The sequence below is a fragment of the Ranitomeya imitator genome, chromosome 3 (genome assembly GCF_032444005.1).
Source record: "Ranitomeya imitator isolate aRanImi1 chromosome 3, aRanImi1.pri, whole genome shotgun sequence".
NCBI classification, from domain to species: domain Eukaryota; kingdom Metazoa; phylum Chordata; class Amphibia; order Anura; family Dendrobatidae; genus Ranitomeya; species Ranitomeya imitator.
The window spans coordinates 619,257,085-619,277,335 of NC_091284.1; positions in this window are offsets into that span (position 1 = coordinate 619,257,085).

Genomic DNA, 20,251 nt, shown 5'->3' on the forward strand with positions numbered 1-20,251 from the left:
TATACATTTGGATATTTTTTTTTTACTTTTTAACTTTGTCCCAGGTGGGGACATCACAGATCGGTGATCTGACAGTTTGCACAGCACTCTGTCAGATCACCGATCTGACTTACAGTGCTGCAGGCTTCACAGTGCCTGCTCTGAGCACGCTCTGTGAAGCCACCTCCCTCCCTGCAGGACCCGGATCCGCGGCCATCTTGGATCCGTGTCTGGAGCAGGCAGGGAGGGAGGTAAGACCCTCGCAGCAATGCGATCACATCGCGTTGCTGCGGGGGGCTCAGGGAAGCCCCTCCCTGCGCGATGCTTCCCTGTACCGCCGTCACATCGCGATCATGTTTGATCGCAGTGTGCCGGGGGTTAATGTGCCGGGGGCGGTCCGTGACCGCTCCTGGCACATAGTGCCGGGTGTTAGCTGCAATAGGCAGCCGGCCGCGATCGTCCGAGCTCCCCCCGTGAGCGCCGCCGATCGCGCTGGACGTACTATCCCGTCGGTGGTCATAGGGGCCCACCTCGACGGGATAGTACTTCCGATGTCAGAAAGGGGTTAAAGTCAATGGCCTGTCCACAGGATAGGTCATCATTATCTGATTGGAGAGAATGTGACTCTAAGCACCCACGTCATTCAGGTTTTCGTGGTGCTGGTGGCAGCAGGATTTGCTAAATTGCATAGCTGCCAAGCATAGATCAATCATCTTTGTTTTGACCATGGTCAGGTACTGCACATTTGCCCTCTTTTTAAATCAAGGGACGATTGTGTAGTACCCAGCTGTAGCCACAGTACAGTTGATTGAGCTGTACTGCGCAGTTCCACAACAGAGCAAACACATCTTCCGCAAACCTCTGGAACAACTCAACTGATATAGGCCATCAATGCAAATGTCCCGAGCAAACCCTTCAATTGATATAAAAGAAAATGGCAAAATAATCACTGAGGCATGATACATCTCCAGTAGCTCACTACTGTGTGCTGTGCAGCAAGGTGGATCTATTTTACACTGTCTATTTATACAGGTTATTTACATCTGAGTTACCTAACCTGCTAACCATGTGTGCAACTATGGTGGTGTCATGCCGTTGCTGCCGCCACCTCTTCCCACTGCAGCTCGCCGGGTGCGCGTGCGCGCCGCATTCAGCTCTGCGCGTGCGCACATCTGATTCCTCTGTTGGCGCTCTTTCCTGTCCTCTCTGTCATCCTGGAGGACTGTAACCCGGAAGTAGCTCCCATGCTGCTATGTAAACTGCTTCCTGCTGCTTCTCTGTGCCTGATGTTCATTTGTGTTTACAAGTGCTTCTGGCCACCTGTGGTCTCTGAGCGTTCCTAGCTCTCTGACTTTAGGTCTCCTCCGCCCTCTGCAGTGCCTGCCTGTTTCCTGTGTTCCTGCCTTGTTCCTTCAGTTCCTTTTCCTCTGCAGTACATGCCCGGCTCCTATATCTTTTCCTTGCTCCCGTCAGCCTCGGTCTCTCCATATTGTCCTGCCAGTCTCCGTGCCTGCTGTGTTCCCATCTGTTCTCAGTCGACCCTCCAGCTTCCGTGGCGATAGTCCCTCACGGGCCTGCCCCTAACTCTCCCTGTATAGGGGGCGGTCCACCTGGTCAGCTCGTCCGAGAGGGGTTCGTCATCACGGTCCAGTGGGTCCACTCTCCGTTTGAATATACATGCTCTAATCGGACTGCACTCGGGTGACATCCGAGTGCAGCCAGATTCTTACAGCGTCATAGTAACATCAGGCACCGGACCCCGCTGGAGTCTCTGCCACTCAAAAGGAGTTACTCTTTTTGCGTGAAAACCAGACTAGGATCATGTCATTTTTAAAGAATATGGAGTCTCGCCTAGCGGCTTTACAGCCTTCTGATCCTGGTATTGCTCCGCAGTTGGTTGCCCTTCAGCAGGAGCTAGGTCAACAACGGGACACTCGGTCCCATATTTTGAATTTTATGGCCTCCATTAATGATCGGCTTCGCTCCCTCCAGAATGTGGCCTCTGGTTCCACTCCTGTCTCTGCGCCACAACCCTCTCCCCGACTTGCTAGACCTCCTCGGTATAGTGGGGATTCTAAAGCATGCCGTGGCTTTCTTAATCAATGCCAGTTGCATTTTGAATTGTCTCCGCTACTTTATCCTACCGACCGAGCTAAGGTTGCTTTTATAGCATCCCATTTGGAGGGTGAGGCTTTGGCATGGGTTAATCCCCTCTGGGAGCGTGATGATCCTTTGGTCTCCCAACTCAATCCGTTCCTGGATACCTTCCGTAAGGTTTTTGATGAACCTGGTCGTCTGGTCTCTACCACTGAGTCCCTCTTTAACCTTTACCAGGGTACTCTCTCAGTAGCCCAGTACGCCATCCGTTTCCGGACTCTGTCCTCAGACCTTGGGTGGAATAATGAGGCTTTGGTTGGAGCGTTTTGGCGTGGTTTGTCTTCACGGATTAAGGATGAGTTGGCGGGACAGGACACTCCCACCTCTTTGGATGATCTTATCTCCTTGGCCATACGCATTGATCTGCGCTTTCAGGAGCGCACTCGTGAGCTTGCCAGAGAGAGGAGACCTCTTTGCCAGACCACTGTTGCTCGAGGGACTTCCTTTTCTCAAGCAGCCCCGGTGGCTTCTTCATCTTCTCCTGAACCCATGCAGGTCGATCGCCTTAAGTCTTCTGAGCAACGCCGCAAAGAGAGACTCGCACAAGGTCTTTGTTTTTACTGCGGCAGTGCCTCTCATCTCTTACGCGCGTGTCCTCAGAAGTCGGGAAACGCATCCGCCTAGGACAGGTAAGAGAGGCCTTCCTAGGTGGTTATGATTCCTCTCCGCCTCTGGTTTTGTCTGTTATTCTTCATTTAGGTTCCCATCACTTTTCTCTGGAGGCTTATGTTGATTCAGGAGCGGCTGGGAACTTTGTTCAGCTCGAGGTTGTTAACAGGCTTGGGATACCTGTTAGACCCTTGGAGACTCCTAGACAAATAGCTTCTGTCGATGGTCAGCCTTTGCGGGAGACCGTCAACTTGGTTACGGAGGAAGTCGAACTTCAGATTGGAGCACTTCATCGTGAGAAACTGGCCTTTTATGTTTTACCTTCTTTGTCTCATTCTTTCCTTTTGGGTCTTCCTTGGTTGAGAGATCACGAACCCACGCTGGACTGGCGTACTGGAGATGTTCTACGGTGGGGACAGTCTTGTCTGAACAGGTGCCTGCTTCCCGTCAAGCCTGCGTCCTCCTCTTGGTCTGCTTCGGAATCCATGGGAATTCCTCCTGCCTATTGCGCTTTCTCGGACGTCTTTAACAAGAAGGAAGCGGAGATTTTGCCGCCGCACCGTTCTTATGACTGCCCGATAGACCTGTTCCTGGTTCTACTCCACCTAGGGGTCGTATTTACCCATTGTCTCCTACCGAGACGCAAGCCATGTCCGAATATATTCAAGAGAATCTGGTCAGAGGCTTCATTCGAAAGTCTTCCTCACCTGCAGGAGCTGGGTTCTTCTTCGTTAAAAAGAAGGACGGTTCTCTTCGCCCATGTATAGACTACCGGGGTCTCAACACCATCACGATCAAAAACAAGTACCCACTTCCTCTCATACCAGAACTCTTTGATCGTCTGCGTGGAGCACAAATCTTTACCAAATTGGATCTCAGAGGAGCTTATAATTTGATCCGTATCCGTTCTGGTGACGAGTCGAAGACTGCGTTTAATACCAGAGATGGTCATTATGAATATTTGGTTATGCCCTTCGGTTTATGCAATGCACCCGCAGTCTTCCAGGAGTTCGTAAATGATGTTTTTCGGGATCTACTTTACACCTGTGTTGTAGTGTACTTGGACGATATCCTTGTGTTCTCTCCAGATCTGTCTACTCACAGAAGAGATGTACGGCAAGTACTTCAGCGTTTGAGAGAGAATCGGCTGTATGCAAAACTGGAAAAATGTGTCTTCGAACAGTCATCTCTACCCTTCTTGGGTTTCATCATTTCCGACGCTGGTTTGTGTATGGATCCGGGAAAAGTTTCTGCCGTGCTCAACTGGCCGCGTCCTCTTGGAGTGAAAGCAATTCAGCGATTTCTTGGATTTGCTAACTGCTATCGGCAGTTTATACCTCACTTTTCCTCTCTTTCAGCTCCAATCTCCTCCATGATTCGGAAGGGTGCCAATCCTCATCTGTGGTCGTCTGAGGCCGAAGAGGCTTTCCGGTCCATCAAGCAAGCCTTTGCCTCAGCTCCTATTCTTCATCGTCCAGTGGCCAATAAACCCTTCATCCTTGAAGTAGATGCTTCTGCAATTGGAGCTGGAGCTGTGCTCTCGCAGAAATCCTCTTCTGGTCGTCTTGTGCCTTGTGGTTTTTTCTCAGAGATCTTCTCCTCCTCGGAAAAAAATTATTCCATCGGTGATAAAGAACTGTTGGCAATCAAGTTGGCATTAGAGGAGTGGCGGTACCTCTTAGAAGGGGCTTTACATCGTTTTATAATCTACAGCGATCACAAGAATCTGGTGTATATTCGTTCTGCGCAAAGACTTAATCCTCGGCAGGCCAGGTGGGCCTTGTTTTTCGCCAGGTTTGACTTCGAACTTCGTTTTTTGCCAGGAAATAACAACTCCAAAGCCGACGCTCTGTCTAGGTCATTCCAGGTGGTGGATTTGGAGGACGAGCCTGCACACATCATTGATCCTGCCAGAGTCATCACAGTTGCTCCAGTCTCTCTTACTTCGTTGCCTCCGGGTAAGACCTTTGTCGCTGAAGGGAACAGGAGACGTGTCTTACTTTGGGGTCACGCCTCCAAACTGGCTGGACATGTTGGTTTCAAAAAAACCTTTCGTTTGATCTCTCGTTTTTACTGGTGGCCAACGTTGTCTAAGGATGTCCAAAGTTTTGTCGCCTCTTGTCCTTCCTGTGCCAAGAATAAGATTCCCAGGCAACTACCTTCTGGGCTTCTACATCCTTTGCCAGTACCTTCCTCTCCGTGGCAACATTTATCTATGGATTTCATCACTGATCTGCCTCATTCTTCTGGTTCCACCGTCATCTTCGTGGTTATGGACCGTTTCTCCAAGATGGCTCATTTCATCGCTCTCCCAGGTTTACCTTCTGCTCCCGAATTGGCAAAGATTTTTGTTCACCATATTTTTCGTCTTCATGGTCTTCCTTTACATATTGTTTCTGACCGAGGTGTTCAATTCACCGCCCACTTCTGGAGATCCCTCTGCAGATCTATGAACATTTCGCTTGATTTTTTTTCGGCCTACCATCCACAGTCCAATGGCCAGGTGGAACGTACTAATCAGACCTTGGTAACTTATCTCCGCCATTTCTCCAATTCTCATCAGAATGATTGGTCTGACTTACTGCCATGGGCTGAGTTTTCTTACAATAACCATCCCAGCGAAGCTACTAACAAATCTCCATTTTTTATCGTCTACTGTCAACATCCTGGTCTTCCTCTTCCGGTTCCTCCTGTCTCTACTGTACCAGCGGCTGATCTTCTGTCTAGAGAGTTCTCCAGGGTCTGGCAGGAGACCAAGTCCGCCCTTGAGTTGACTCAAGTTAGGATGAAGAGACATGCGGACAAAAGACGTCTTGATTCTCCTATATTCCATCCTGGGGACAAGGTTTGGGTTTCTTCTAAATGTATCCGTCTCAAAATCCCTTCACATAAGCTGGGTCCTCGCTATATCGGTCCATTCGAAGTTTTGTCTCGTATTAATGACGTTTCTTACAAACTTAAGTTGCCTGCCTCTCTGCGTATTTCTAATTCTTTTCATGTGTCTCTCCTTAAACCTGTAGTTTTTAATCAGTTTCATTCTTCTAACCTTTGTTCTCCTTCGCCTGTTTCCGAGGATGATGTCTTTGAGGTTAGGGACATCTTAGCCATGAAAAAACTTAGAGGGAGAACTTTGTTTTTGGTTGACTGGAAGGGTTTTGGTCCTGAGGAGAGGTCCTGGGAGCCTCGAGAGAACATTCGGGCTCCTCGTATTTTGTCCCTGTTTCTTTCTAGTCTTAAAAAGGAGGGGCGTAAAGGTGGGGGTACTGTCATGCCGTTGCTGCCGCCGCCTCTTCCCACTGCAGCTCGCCGGGTGCGCGCGCGCGCCGCATTCAGCTCTGCGCGTGCGCACATCTGATTCCTCTGTTGGCGCTCTTTCCTGTCCTCTCTGTCATCCTGGAGGACTGTAACCCGGAAGTAGCTCCCATGCTGCTATGTAAACTGCTTCCTGCTGCTTCTCTGTGCCTGATGTTCATTTGTGTTTACAAGTGCTTCTGGCCACCTGTGGTCTCTGAGCGTTCCTAGCTCTCTGACTTTGGGTCTCCTCCGCCCTCTGCAGTGCCTGCCTGTTTCCTGTGTTCCTGCCTTGTTCCTTCAGTTCCTTTTCCTCTGCAGTACCTGCCCGGCTCCTATATCTTTTCCTTGCTCCCGTCAGCCTCGGTCTCTCCATATTGTCCTGCCAGTCTCCGTGCCTGCTGTGTTCCCATCTGTTCTCAGTCGACCCTCCAGCTTCCGTGGCGATAGTCCCTCACGGGCCTGCCCCTAACTCTCCCTGTCTAGGGGGCGGTCCACCTGGTCAGCTCGTCCGAGAGGGGTTCGTCATCACGGTCCAGTGGGTCCACTCTCCGTTTGAATATACATGCTCTAATCGGACTGCACTCGGGTGACATCCGAGTGCAGCCAGATTCTTACAGCGTCATAGGTGGTGAACCCTAATCATAGGTATAGGGGAACCTAAGCAGATAACAATGCTGTTACTGAAAATCTCTCTACAAAGATTTACACTGATATTACTGCCAAATAATGACAATTATAGTGGTAGATACCAGTGCTGCAGAACACAAAAGAGATTACAGTACAGCTATTGATGGTGACCTACAGCTGACATTCATTCTGGTGGAGTCATTCACTTTTCCCATCTTATCTATTATTATTATTATTATTATTATTATTATTATTATTAATGTAGCACCATTAATTCCATGGTGCTGTACATGGGATGGGGTTACATCAAAATACAAATATCACTTACAGTAAACAAAACTACCAATTACAGACTGATACAGAGGGGAGAAGACCCTATTCTTGTGGGCTTACATTCTACAGGATTGTGGGGAAGGAGACAGTAGGTTGGGGGCTGTAGCTCCGATGGTGTTGAGGTGGTCATGTGGTCATTACAGGTTGTAAGCTTCTTTGAAGAGATGGGTTTTCAGGTTCCGTTTGAAGGATCCAAATGTGGTAGATAACCGGACGTGTTGGGGCACAGAATTCCAGATGATGGGAGATATTCAGGACAAGTCTTTGAGGCGATTGGGTGAGGAGCGAATAAGCATGGTAGACAGAATGAGGTCTTGGGAGGACCGGAGATTACGTGAGGGAAGATATTGAGAGATTAGCATGGAAATGTATGGAGGAGAAAGGTTATGGATGGCTTTGTAGGTCAGTGTTAAGGCCCCGTCACACATAGCGACGCTGCAGCGATACCGACAACGATCCGGATCGCTGCAGCGTCGCTGTTTGGTCGCTGGAGAGCTGTCACACAGACAGCTCTCCAGCGACCAACGATCCCGAGGTCCCCGGTAACCAGGGTAAACATCGGGTAACTAAGCGCAGGGCCGCGCTTAGTAACCCGATGTTTACCCTGGTTACCATCGTTAAAGTAAAATAAAACAAACGCTACATACTTACCTATCGCTGTCTGTCCTCGGTGCTCTGCTTCTCTGCTCTGGCTGTGAGCACAGCAGCCGGAAAGCAGAGCGGTGACGTCACCGCTCTGCTTTCCGGCTGCCCGGCGCTCACAGCCAGACCAGAGAAGCAGAGCGCCGAGGACAGACAGCGATAGGTAAGTATGTAGCGTTTGTTTTTTTACTTTTAGGATGGTAACCAGGGTAAACATCGGGTTACTAAGCGCGGCCCTGCGCTTAGTTACCTGATGTTTACCCTGGTTACCAGCGAAGACATCGCTGAATCGGCGTCACACACGCCGATTCAGCGGTCAGCGGGACCTCAACGATCAAAAAATGGCTCAGGCCATTCCGACACGACCAGCGATCTCACAGCAGGGGCCTGATCGCTGGTACGTGTCACACATAGCGAGATCGCTACTGAGATCGCTGTTGAGTCACAAAACTTGTGACTCAGCAGCGATCTCTCTAGCGATCTCGCTATGTGTGACGGGGCCTTTAGTAGTTTAAACTGGATACGCTGGGAAATTGGGAGCCAGTGAAGGCATTTGCAAATTGGAGAAGCAGAAGTGTAGCGAGGAGAAAGATTAATTATTCGGGCAGCAGAATTAAGGACGGACAGGAGGGGTGCAAGAGTGTTAGAGGGTAGGCCACAAAGAAGAATGTTGCAGTAGTCAAGGCAAGAGATGATTAGGGCATGCACAAGCATTTTGGTAGAGTGAGGGTTGAGGAAAGGACGGATCATGGAAATATTTTTGAGTTGGAGGCGACAGGAGTTGGCGAGAGATTGGATGTGCGGTTTAAAGGACAAGGCAGAGTCATGGCTTACTCCGAGGCAGCGGATGACCGGGACGGGGGAAAGTGTGAATTCATTTGTTGTGATAGATAGATTAGGTAGGGAAGGTGTGCGAGATGAAGGAAAGATAATTAGTTCGGTTTTGTCTACATTGAGTTTGAGGAAGCGAGAGGAGGATATGGCTGATAGACACTCTTGGTTCTCGAGAGCAGAGAGGTGACATCTGGGCAAGAGAGGTAGATCTGAGTGTCATCGGCATTTAGATGGTACTGGAAGCCATAGGACTTTATGAGTTGTCCCAGGCCAAGGGTATAGATTGAGAAGAAGTCCTAGGACAGAGCTCTGAGAGACACCAACAGAGAGGCAGTGAAATGAAGAGGTAGTATGGGAGTGAGAAACACTGAGAATGCGGTTGGTGAGGTATCCATCTGGCCCAGAACGACATGATTACTTTTCCAGTCACAACTTGTCTACACAGATTCCAACAAAAACACATTTGACCTTTTGCATTTCCAGCACCATTCCTATCTATTCCCAACCTGCACACACTTCTCATCCTGATGTTATCCCTATTGCTGATCCTCTCAGTGCCCCACATAATAAAGCCCACCACTGTGCCTCTTACAATGTAAAATGCCTCCTTTGTGCCCTCTAGATGGCAAAATTGTGCCCTATAAATTATTAATGCTCTGTGAAAATGCCAATAGAAAGTAATAATGCCTCCAGTGTGCTTGGTTGACAGTCAAAATACCATGAGTAACCTATAAAAATGATTCTTCTTAAGTGCCCAATTAACATTTAATAATGTCCTGAGTCCCCCATACATATTCCCCCATACAGCATGATGCCCCACACAGCTGCCACCCGCTGCATGACTACAATAAGTAGTTTTCCCACAGTGTATGACAGCCCCAGTAGCCCCTCACTGTATGATGGCTCTCATTAGCCCTGCACACTGTATCATAGCCCCCAGTAGTCCCCAATTGAATAGTGGCCCTCAATAGTCCCCCCACACTGCAAAATGGCCACCAGTAGCACCCCACACTGTAAGATGGTCCCTCATAGTCCCTCACACTTTAAGACTGAGCCCAGTAGTCCCTCACACTGTAATATGGCCCATAGAAGTCCACCACATTGTAAGACAGCCCCGAGTAGTCCCCCACATTGTAAGATGGGCTCCAGTAGTTCCCACACATGGTATGCATGGCCCCAATAGCCTTTCAATATTGTATGCATAAGCCCACAGCAGTCCTCCCACATGGAATGCCTGGTCCTCCCACATGGAATGCCTGGTCTTCAGTAGTCCAGTAGTCCCCCAACACTATACGCATGGCCCCCAGTATTCCAGTGGCAGTAATTTTTGTAAAAAAGGTATAACTTTTAAAAAATGTTACTTACCATATGAAGGGAATTATGGAAATACAGGACTGTGTGCTGAAAAAAACAAGTGTCACATTAATAAATACTTGAGTTTTATTTTTTTTTTCTTCAAGTATTTTTATTGAACTTTTTACATTTTAGGATATGGAAAAAGGGGAAGGGAAGGAAAATGGGGATAGGGAAGGGAAAGAATTCCCCAAGTGTTATGAGGAATGTAAAGCAGGCATTAGAAAACAGACAAAAGCACAGTAGCTTAAATACACTCTAAATATCTGTCACTTCGTATTATCATTTAAAATTAAAGCATTCTTTTGATATAATAGAACAATAGAAAATTTTAACAAGATAAAGTGTTGCTTATGAACTAGACCTAGAAATAGATGAGTCAGTACAATTAACGTAAATCAAAGTAGCTTAAGCGTAGAATACTTTAAGTACATGATGCCTTAGTATAAATCTTATAAGTAGAGTACTGAATAGCGTCGTTGACCACTCAGTATTGTATGTTGTTCAATAAAGTTAGTACGCTTGAACCTTAACCCTAAAAGTCTGTGAGGTAAAGGTAGATTAAAATGTTGTATAGTATATATTATAATGCCTGCGACGTCCTGGGATGCCCGTGGCAACCCTAAGGAATCGTGGAGGAAAGTTCGGTTTTGATCCAAGAAACAAACAGAAAAGAAATAAAAGTAAACTTTGAAGTGGAATTAAGTTGTTTCAGTTACTCAAATAACTAATCGTTGATTATTTGTAGATTGGTCATCTAGTACAAATACCCATCCATGCTGTGGAGGATGGACTGTAGGTGGCTTCAGAGGACTTGATTCCAGCACGTTTAAAAAGTTCAAATCCCTCATCTGGAGAAGAAACATGAAATAATCCTGACGGGAGTTTCACCCGGAGAGTCGATGATCTAGTCCAGGTGTAAGAAAGTCCGGCTCGTAGTAGTTCACGTGTGATCTGCGAAAAAACTTTCCTATTTTGGAGAGTGAGTTTTGACAAATCCTTATAAAATACCAAGTGATTGTATGGGGATGAAAGGAAACTCGGATTTTTTGACATACCAAGGAGCACGTTCCTCACCCAGTTTGGGTAAATTGAAACAATAATGTCACATGAAAGATCCTTGGGAAGCGTGGGCGGTCTACGTATTATAACAGCTTTTTCGATCAGAAGACTTTCGGTAGAATTAGGAAATAAATAGGAGATCATTGAGGAGACATAACTCTCCAGCTGGGAATCTTGGATCATCTCTGGTACACCCCTGATCTTGATGTTATTCTTCCTTCTAAAATCTTCAAAATTAGCTAAATTAGTTTTTAGGATATCCATGTTTTTCTGAATCTCCTCCAGCGATTCTGAGGGCTTGGGTATGGTTTGGGAAATGCTATGCTCGATTTTTTCGTGATTGTTATTAAATGCAAATTATTCCGAAACAAGCGAAGATCCAGCAGATATATCAGGAGGCTCTAACTCAGTGACAGTATTTGAAAAAGCTTTTTTATGAAAGCTTCGGATGCTTTTGAGTAGTTTGTTTGTTTAGATTAAAACATGACTCTTTTACCACAAAGATTCATTGTGATTAGGAATGTTTTAAGTAGAGACACCATAAAACCCTCAGTCGGATAATCATCAGATGCCGGAATTTGTTCCAGTAGTAGTAAATTAGGGGAAGAATTTTTAGAACTGCGGTTTTCAGGCGCTTTAAATATCTCACAAGGAACCTCAATCAATGAAGAGTATCCAGAGAGTTCATCTGTTTCATAGTCAGAAATATCAGAATTATCAGTATTCACAAAAAACTCCATTAAGTTTAATCCCTCTAATCCCTCCAAAGATCCAGCAGAGCTATTAGATTGATCTGCCTGTGCGTCCTCTTCTTCTCCCCCCTCATGCTCTCTTAATGAAGCCTCAAATTTATCAAAGGAAATGAGTAGGGACTTATAAAATTCCGAATGAAACTTAGGGTCGTCCATTATAAACCTTTGACTGTTAGGACTTTCCCCTAGCAATGTCTTCCCAAGTCTCTCACTCTGCATGCCTATGAAGTTATGGCAGGAGGGGCCTGTTTCAATAGGGTTATGGCTTAATTGTATTTTCGTTATATCATGCTTCCTATTAATGCTGGTAATCCCAGCTAACTTCCCTGCAATGTGTTTACAGGGGAATGGTTGCTCATGTGGGGTGGGAAGATACAGCACACTGCTTACCCACGCAGATGTCCCTTGGTCCTCTCCTGTCTCAGATCCCGGATTTATGTTGTCCGTTCCTGTAATGGTGCTTTCCTCTTCCCTGTCAAAGCTCCCCCGGTTAGGCGTCATGTCTCCCCCTTCTATGTGCAGCGACGCACCTTCTTGTACCTCCAATGTGTAGCTCCCCCGGCGTGATCTTGATACTGCTTCCTCTGCCAGCTGCAGCGCTCCTTTTTGTGCCCTCTGTGCTGCGGTCTGTGCTGCGGTCACAGTTCGGGTTCCTGCGGCTGCCAGATTCTTCGGCACAAACTCCTGTGCCCTGTGATTTAGGCTGCTCCTCTGGCTTTGGCTGGCCGGCTGCTTCTTGTTGGGTGCCTGTTGTGGAGGAGTCGCCGCTTTGTTCTCAGCTGCTGCTTGCTTCCTCCCGGCGCCCGGGTCCACCGCAGCTCCATGCTTCTTTCTGCTGCCGCTTGTTAGTGGCAGTGTCGCTGGGAGAGGAGCTTTCAACCCGGTCTGTGTCCCATGGGTCCGCTGGACGCCAGAGGTCCCAGGCTTAGCTGGGGCCCGGCAGAGGGTCGGCTTCCAGGGTGCAGGTCTGCCATGTTTAACTCCAGGTGAGGGCAGCGCTCCTCCAGAGTTGCATCTGCTTCTTTGTCCTGGAGAGGGAATTCTTTCCACATTATTGGGTCCATTCTTCTTGTAATAGGTACCAGGCATGTTCATAAATGCTTTGGGACCGAAATTATCCACTTTTGTAAGCTTTTAGTAGCTTGGATCTGGGAAATTACAGGAGCTCCTGTAAAATAGGTCTGCTCCTGTTCCGGTGCAAACCATACCCCCAGTTTTAGTCATTTTATAATTATTTTTTCTATTTGTATGCTGTACATGTTTAATGCATTTAGCTGATATTCTGAATTTTTTTTTTTTTTTAAGAAATGAGGGGATCTGGCAAAATTCAAATGATTAATACCATGCAGATTTCTCAGTGAAATTTTATTTTGAAGCCAATTTATTCTTCACAAATTGAATGTCACATATTATTGTCTGGGGTCTTTCCATGCCCTAGAACAGGGGTGGAAAACCTTTTTCTGCCGGGGGCCATTTGGATATTTATACCATCATTCGCATGCTATAAAAATCAATTATAAATTTATTCTGCTATATATCGTCAAACAATTGACTAACTCAACCCTTAATGTGATGGCTGAACCAGCTTCTCTTTGGTGGAACCTTTGATGTTAGGTGGTAGTGATGATGTTACTATTCTCAATTGCTTTTCCAGGTTTGCGTTGGTCTGAAGTCAACTCTTTTGTGATGGATTTTGATAAAGAACTTGCAGCAGTAAGTTCTAAAGACAGGAGGACCTTATAGGCCTATACACCTCACAGAAGGGACTGAGGGCCCCCATATACCACACAGGGGATGTCTCATAGATGGGAAGGGCTGGAGGCCCCTATACACATCACAGGAGGGGCAGGGGGGCCTATACACTTCACAAGAGGGCCACATACACTTCACAGGAGGTACTGGGGACACATACACCTCACAGGAGGTGCTGGGTGTACACAGATATCACAAGATACTCTTGGCTCACATAGACATTATATAACAGGCTGATTGAATTGAGATATCACAGGACAGGCTGGGGCATATAGACATCACGAGACGGGCTGGGCTGACTCAGCTTTCATCTTCGTTGGTGGGACTGGAGTTCAGAGAGTGCTTGCCATCTCAGGAGCAATTGAAGAGCTCACGGCCAGCAAAACACGGCTGCTGGCCTGAGCAGTAAGGTCCTCGGGAATCTGCAGGGGCCAGGAGAAAAGTACACCCCACCCCTGCCCTAAAGCCTAATAAATGTAATTTGTAAAAAAAAAAAAAATACATATACTTAGTTATCATTCACCTCTCTTGCCTCTCTGCTCCTCTTCTACCCAGGTTCAGTCCTTATTCTGCTTTCTTATTACCGCCATGAGCCCTGAAAATCTGAGCCCATTCATGAGAGGCCAGGAATTCTTGCTCTGATGAGGCCCAGGACGGTTTTGCCAATGTATGTGCAAGGTCACAGTGCTCATCATGATGTCTTGACCTTTTGTGTGCATCATAAAAGGCCCAGGATTTCAGGTGACAGTAAGAAATTGCAACTCGGACCAGATGGGGCATGGTGAGGAGGTGCCAGATAGGTGATAGGTAAGGTGAGTATAAGTATTGGTTTTATTTTTAACTTTTTGATGAACCTTTATGGTTCATCAAAATGGTGGCCATAAGCTGAATCCCCTTAAGCAAACTGCAAAAATATCAGATTTTTGAAGAATGCAGATTTTTGTAAAATTCAGTTTCACTCACATAAATTCTCATCTCTAGATTTTTTTTATTTTAAATTAATAAAAAAAAGAAAATTCTTCAGTGTAAATTTGGTAAGCTTAACCCCTTCAAGACCCAGCCTATTTTGACCTTAAAGACCTTGCCGTTTTTTGCAATTCTGACCAGTGTCCCTTTATGAGGTAATAACTCAGGAACGCTTCAACGGATCCTAGCGGTTCTGAGATTGTTTTTTCGTGACATATTGGGCTTCATGTTAGTGGTAAATTTAGGTCAATAAATTCTGCATTTATTTGTGATAAACACGGAAATTTGGCGAAAATTTTGAAAATTTCGCAATTTTCACATTTTGAATTTTTATTCTGTTAAACCAGAGAGATATGTGACACAAAATAGTTAATAAATAACATTTCCCACATGTTTACTTTACATCAGCACAATTTTGGAAACAAAATTTTTTTTTGTTAGGAAGTTATAAGGGTTAAAATTCGACCAGCGATTTGTCATTTTTACAACGAAATTTACAAAACCATTTTTTTTAGGGACCACCTCACATTTGAAGTCAGTTTGAGGGGTCTATATGGCTGAAAATACCCAAAAGTGACACTATTCTAAAAACTGCACCCCTCAAGGTACTCAAAACCACATTCAAGAAGTTTATTAACCCTTCAGGTGCTTCACAGCAGCAGAAGCAACATGGAAGGAAAAAATGAACATTTAACTTTTTAGTCACAAAAATTATCTTTTAGCAACAATTTTTTTATTTTCCCAATGGTAAAAGGAGAAACTGAACCACGAAAGTTGTTGTCCAATTTGTCCTGAGTACGCTGATACCTCATATGTGGGGGTAAACCACTGTTTTGGCGCACGGCAGGGCTTGGAAGGGAAGGAGCGCCATTTGACTTTTTGAATCAAAAATTGGCTCCACTCTTTAGCGGACACCATGTCACGTTTGGAGAGCCCCCGTGTGCCTAAAAATTGGAGCTCCCCCACAAGTGACCCCATTTTGGAAACTAGACGCCCCAAGGAACTTATCTAGATGCATAGTGAGCACTTTGAACCCCCAGGTGCTTCACAAATTGATCCGTAAAAATGAAAAAGTACTTTTTTTTCACAAAAAAATTCTTTTAGCCTCAATTTTTTCATTTTCACATGGGCAACAGGATAAAATGGATCCTAATATGTGTTGGGCAATTTCTCCTGAGTACACCAATACCTCACATGTGGAGGTAAACCACTGTTTGGGCACATGGTAAGGCTCGGAAGGGAAGGAGCGCCATTTGACTTTTTGAATGAAAAATTATTTCCATCGTTAGCGGACACCATGTCGCGTTTAGATAGCTCCTGTGTGCCTAAACATTGGCGCTCCCCCACAAGTGACCCCATTTTGGAAACTAGACCCCCCAAGGAACTAATTTAGATGCCTAGTGAGCACTTTAAACCCTCAGGTGCTTCACAAATTGATCTGTAAAAATGAAAAAGTAATTTTTTTTCACAAAAAAATTCTTTTCGCCTCAATTTTTTCATTTTCACATGGGCAGTAGGATAAAATGGATCATAAAATTTGTTGGGCAATTTCTCCCGAGTACGCCGATACCTCATATGTGGGGGTAAACCACTGTTTGGGCACTCGGCAGGGCTCGGAAGAGAAGGCGCGCCATTTGACTTTTTGAATGGAAAATTAGCTCCAATTGTTAGCGGACACCATGTCGCGTTTGGAGAGCCCCTGTGTGCCTAAACATTGGAGCTCCCGCACAAGTGACCCCATTTTGGAAACTAGACCCCCCAAGGAACTTATCTAGATGCATATTGAGCACTTTAAACCCCCAGGTGCTTCACAGAAGTTTATAACGCAGAGCCATGAAAATAAAAAATAATTTTTCTTTCCTCAAAAATGATTTTTTAGCCTGGAATTTCCTATTTTGCCAAGGATAATAGGAGAAATTGGACCCCAAATATTGTTGTCCAGTTTGTCCTGAGTACGCTGATACCCCATATGTGGGGGTAAACCACTGTTTGGGCGCACGGCAGGGCTCGGAAGGGATGGCACGCCATTTGGCTTTTTAAATGGAAAATTAGCTCCAATCATTAGCGGACACCATGTCACGTTTGGAGAGCCCCTGTGTGCCTAAACATTGGAGATCCCCCAGAAATGACACCATTTTAGAAACTAGACCCCCAAAGGAACTAATCTAGATGTGTGGTGAGGACTTTGAACCCCCAAGTGCTTCACAGAAGTTTATAACGCAGAGCCATGAAAATAAAAAAAAAAATTATTTTCTCAAAAATGATCTTTTAGCCTGCAATTTTTTATTTTCCCAAGGGTAACAGGAGAAATTTGACCCCAAAAGTTGTTGTCCAGTTTCTACTGAGTACGCTGATACCCCATATGTGGGGGTAAATCACTGTTTGGGCACATGCCGGGGCTCGGAAGTGAAGTAGTGACGTTTTGAAATGCAGACTTTGATGGAATGCTCTGTGGGCGTCACGTTGCGTTTGCAGAGCCCCTGATGTGGCTTAACAGTAGAAACCCCCCACAAGTGACCCCATTTTGGAAACTAGACCCCCAAAGGAACTTATCTAGATGTGTGGTGAGCACTTTGAACCCCCAAGTGCTTCATAGAAGTTTATAATGCAGAGCCGTGAAAATAATAAATACGTTTTCTTTCCTCAAAAATAATTATTTAGCCCAGAATTTTTTAATTTTCCCAAGGGTAACAGGAGAAATTTGACCCCAATATTTGTTGTCCAGTTTCTCCTGAGTACGGTGATACCCCATATGTGGGGGTAAACTACTGTTTGGGCACATGCCGGGGCTTGGAATTGAAGTAGTGACGTTTTGAAATGCAGACTTTGATGAAATGCTCTGCGGGCGTCACGTTGCGTTTGCAGAGCCCCTGATGTGCCTAAACAGTAGAAACCCCCCACAAGTGACCCCATTTTGGAAACTAGACCCTGAAAGGAACTTATCTAGATGTGTGGTGAGCACTTTGAACCCCCAAGTGCTTCATAGAAGTTTATAATGCAGAGCCGTGAAAATAATAAATACGTTTTCTTTCCTCAAAAATAATTATTTAGCCCAGAATTTTTTATTTTCCCAAGGGTTACAGGAGAAATTGGACCCCAAAAGTTGTTGTCCAGTTTCTCCTGAGTACGCTGATACCCCATATGTGGGGGTAAACCACTGTTTGGGCACACGTCGGGGCTCAGAAGGGAAGTAGTGACTTTTGAAATGCAGACTTTGATGGAATGGTCTGCGGGTGTCACGTTGCGTTTGCAGAGCCCCTGGTGTGCCTAAACAGTAGAAACCCCCCACAAGTGACCCCATTTTAGAAACTAGACCCCCCAAGGAACTTATCTAGATATGTGGTGAGCACTTTGAACCCCCAAGTGCTTCACAGACGTTTACAACGCAGAGCCGTGAAAATAAAAAATCATTTTTCTTTCCTCAAAAATTATGTTTTAGCAAGCATTTTTTTAGATTCACAAGGGTAACAGGAGAAATTGGACCCCAGTAATTGTTGCGCAGTTTGTCCTGAGTATGCTGGTACCCCATATGTGGGGGTAAACCACTGTTTGGGCACACGTCAGGGCTCAGAAGGGAAGTAGTGACTTTTGAAATGCAGACTTTGATGGAATGGTCTGCGGGTGTCACGTTGCGTTTGCAGAGCCCCTAGTGTGCCTAAACAGTAGAAACCCCCCACAAGTGACCCCATTTTAGAAACTAGACCCCCCAAGGAACTTATCTAGATATGTGGTGAGCACTTTGAACCCCCAAGTGCTTCACAGACGTTTACAACGCAGAGCCGTGAAAATAAAAAATCATTTTTCTTTCCTCAAAAATTATGTTTTAGCAAGCATTTTTTTAGATTCACAAGGGTAACAGGAGAAATTGGACCCCAGTAATTGTTGCGCAGTTTGTCCTGAGTATGCTGGTACCCCATATGTGGGGGTAAACCACTGTTTGGGCACACGTCAGGGCTCGGAAGTGAGGGAGCACCATTTGACTTTTTGAATACGAGATTGGCTGGAATCAATGGTGGCGCCATGTTGCGTTTGGAGACCCCTGATGTGCCTAAACAGTGGTAACCCCTCAATTCTAACTCCAACACTAACCCCAACACACCCCTAACCCTAATCCCAACTGTAGCCATAATCCTAATCACAACCCTAACCCCAACACACCCCTAACCACAACACTAACCCCAACACACCCCTAACCCTAACCACAACCCTAATTCCAACCCTAACCCTAAGGCTATGTGCCCACGTTGCGGATTCGTGTGAGATATTTCCGCACCATTTTTGAAAAATCTGCGGGTAAAAGGCACTGTGTTTTACCTGCGGATTTTCCGCGGATTTCCAGTGTTTTTTGTGCGGATTTCACCTGCGGATTCCTATTGAGGAACAGGTGTAAAACGCTGCGGAATCCGCACAAAGAATTGACATGCTGCGGAAAATACAACGCAGCGTTCCCGCGCGGTATTTTCCGCACCATGGGCACAGCGGATTTGGTTTTTCATATGTTTACATGGTACTGTAAACCTGATGGAACACTGCTGCGAATCCGCAGCCAAATCCGCACCGTGTGCACATAGCCTAATTCTAAAGGTATGTGCACACGCTGCGGAAAACGCTGCGGATCCGCAGCAGTTTCCCATGAGTGTACAGTTCAATGTAAACCTATGGGAAACAAAAATCGCTGTACACATGCTGCGGAAAAACTGCACGGAAACGCAGCGGTTTACATTCCGCAGCATGTCACTTCTTTGTGCGGATTCCGCAGCGGTTTTACAACTGCTCCAATAGAAAATCGCAATTGTAAAACCGCAGTGAAATGCGCAGAAAAAAACGCGGTAAATCCGCCATAAATCCGCAGCTGTTTAGCACTGCGGATTTATCAAATCCGCAGCGGAAAAATCCGCAGAGGACCAGAATACGTGTGCACATTCCTAACCCTAACCCTAACCCTAGCCCTAACCCTAGCCCTAACCCTACCCCTAACCCTAACCCTACCCCTAACCCTACCCCTAGCCCTACCCCTAACCCTACCCCTAACCCTACCCCTAACCCTACCCCTAACCCTAACCCTACCCCTAACCCTAACCCTATTCTAACATTAGTGGAAAAAAAAAAATTCTTTATTTTTTTATTGTCCCTACCTATGGGGGTGACAAAGGGGGGGGGGGGGGGTCATTTATTATTTTTTTTATTTTGATCACTGAGATAGATTATATCTCAGTGATCAAAATGCACTTTGGAACGAATCTGCCGGCCGGCAGATTCGGCGGGCGCACTGCGCATGCGCCCGCCATTTTGGAAGATGGCAGCGCCCGGGAGAAGACGGACGGGACCACGGCTGGATCGGTAAGTATGATAGGGTGGGGGGGGACCACGGGGGGGGGATCGGAGCACGGGGGGGGAATCGGAGCGCGGGAGGGGTGGAACGGAGCGCGGGGGCGTGGAACGGAGCACGGGGGGGCTGGAATGGAGCACGGGGGGCTGGAACGGAGCACGGGGGGGGTGGATCGGAGTGCAGGGGGGGTGATTGGAGCACGGGGGGGTGATTGGAGCACGGGGGGAGCGGACACGAGCACGGGGGGGGAGCGGAGCACTGGACGGAGGGGAGCCGGAGCAGTGTACCGGCCAGATCGGGGGGGGTGGGGGGGGCGATCGGAGGGGTGGGGTGGGGGCACACTAGTATTTCCAGCCATGGCCGATGATATTTCAGCATCGGCCATGGCTGGATTGTAATATTTCACCCGTTATAATGGGTGAAATATTACAAATCGCTCTGATTGGCAGTTTCACTTTCAACAGCCAATCAGAGCGATCGTAGCCACGAGGGGGTGAAGCCACCCCCCCTGGGCTAAACTACCACTCCCCCTGTCCCTGCAGATCGGGTGAAATGGGAGTTA